Source organism: Chiloscyllium plagiosum, chromosome 37 (genome assembly GCF_004010195.1).
Source record: "Chiloscyllium plagiosum isolate BGI_BamShark_2017 chromosome 37, ASM401019v2, whole genome shotgun sequence".
NCBI lineage: Eukaryota > Metazoa > Chordata > Chondrichthyes > Orectolobiformes > Hemiscylliidae > Chiloscyllium > Chiloscyllium plagiosum.
Window position 1 is genome coordinate 8,520,868 of NC_057746.1, and position 2,528 is coordinate 8,523,395.

The following is a 2,528-nucleotide window of genomic DNA, read 5'->3' on the forward strand; positions in this document are numbered from 1 at the left end:
GGTCAGGTTTGTGGATCTTGGGAAGGAGGTAGAACCAGGTATTGCGGGGTTCCCGGACTATGAGGTTGGAAGCTGTGGGTGGGAGATCTCCTGAGGTGATGAGGTTCTGTATGGTCTGGGAGATGATGGTTTGGTGATGGGGGGGTGGGGTCATGGTCGAGGGGACAGTAGGAAGAGGTGTCCTCGAGTTGGCGTTTGGCTTCAGCGGTGTAGAGGTCAGTGCGCCAGACTACCACTGCGCCCCCTTTATCCGCTGGCTCGATGGTGAGGTGGGGTTTGGAGCAGAGGGATTGGAGGGCTGCGCGTTGTGAGGGTGAGAGGTTGGAGTGGGGTAGACAGGTTGAGGCGGTTAATATCCCGGCGGCAGTTGGAAATGTTTACCTCAATACCATTACCTCCTTACTCTTATACTCTATTCCACAAGTGATGAAAGCAAGTGTGCTAGTCACTTCCTGCACCAATTTCAGGGATCTGTGAATAATTACCCAACGATCTCTCTGTTCCTCTAAGCTACCCAGTGTCCTGTCATTTATTAAACACTCCCTCATCTTGTTGTTTCTTCCAAAGTGCATCACCTCACACTTCTTAGGGTTAAATGCCATCTGCTACTGCTCTGCCCATGTGACCAACCCATCTCCATCTTCCTGCAAGCTACAACAATCTCCCTCACTCTTAACCATACCATTACTCTTGGTCTTGACTGCAAACTTGTTTAACATTTCCCCACAATTTCATCTAAACCATTTATGGATATAACAAACAATAAGGGCCCCAGGACTGATCTGCTGGACACCAGCCTCCAGTCACTTGCACAGTCTTCTGCCACGGTTGCCCTGTGTGTCCTATTACTAAGTCAATTTCTCATCCATCTTACCATGTTTCCTGAATTCGATGTGCTTTAACTTTCTCATCAACTGCACCAACTGAACTTCCCTCATCCACACACATTTCAAAAATTCAAACAGATTTGTTTGGCCTGACCTCCCTCTAATAAAGCCAGGCCGACTATCCTACGTTAATGTATGCCTTTCCAAGTGGATATTAATTCTCTCCTTCAGCAATATGTAACTCAGCAGTCTGTAATTTCCTGATTCATCTTCTTTAACACTCTTCTTGGAAAGTGGACCACATTAGTTATCCTCCAGTCCTCTGGCACCTACCCTATGGCAGGAGAGGCATTAAAAATTTATGCCAGAGGCCCTGCAATTTCCTGTCTTGCCTCCCAGAGCAACAGATCTGTCTGTTTTTAAACTTAACAGAGCCTCCACCACGTTCCCATTTCCTGTGTCAAACCGTGCAAGTTCCACATAGTCCCTTTTCCTGAATTCCATGCCTATGTTCTCCTTTTCCAGGGTGAAGACAAAAAGTGGTTACTCACTTTTCTCTTTCCACACAACTCATCCTGTTCCCTATTCCTGCTTGAGCTGCAGGTTCTTGTGCAAGTTCAGGGTCCTTTTTTAAGATAAAAATGACGTGTTACAGCAGCTTGTGAACCTACCTGGATTCATTCTAATACTTTGGGAGATGTTGGATCTTCTTCCCCATTTAATCCTTCAGCAATGCCGGTGACAGGTGTTCCCAGATTCTGTAATAAATATATCAACAGAAGGGGTAGATAGAGACTACTGCAATGAGGAGAACATTGCCATGTTAAACAGGAAAGCATTCCCTCCTTCCCTATTAGTAAATCACTGAAACTTATGATGAACTCTCTTGATCAGATTTCGTTTTGTATTCAATCACAGGATGTGGGCATCATTGGCTAGACAAACAGTTACTGCCCATCCCTAATTACCCAGATGGCAGTCAAGAGTCAACCATATTGTTGTGGATCTGGAGAGACGTATAGGCGAGACTGGGTAGGATGGCAGTTCTCTTCCGAATGGAGATCAGTGAACTAGATAGGTCTTTCTGACAAACAAGGATGCTTCATGGTCACCATTAAGACTGTGACTTTAAGATTTTATTGAATTGAAATACCACAAACTGCAATTGCAATTCAAAAACCACAAACTGTATCTGGGATTAAACCCAGATACTCAGGGCATTATCTGGTGTCTCTGGATTAATAGTCGAGTGACAATGTCACTTCCTTATCGGTGACAGTGATAGCTGCCTTGTGAAATCTTGTCAGTCCCACTGATCTCCACAACTCAGTTCCAGATGGCTCCCATCAGCCTAGAGTCAACACTGGCAGCATTCATTGGAAAACAGTTCAAAGTAAAACTAGATTGCTTCCTGACACAGAATATTCTGTAGGCAATTCCAGAGGCACTGCAATGTAGAGAATTATTAACTGCCTCTGAGGTGGCTGAAGACCACACTCAGTTACACAAACAGCTATGATAGACTCATTAAAAACAAAAATTGGATGAATCACCAGGCATTGTCATTTCCAGTGGCTAAGTAAATCAGCTGGCCAGTCAACCCTGCAGAGTGCTCTTTACTTAAAACTAGGAAATGACAAGTGGAGACAAAATCCTATCTTCACTTTGGGGACCCCCTCCATTCTGCTATGTGGCACTACA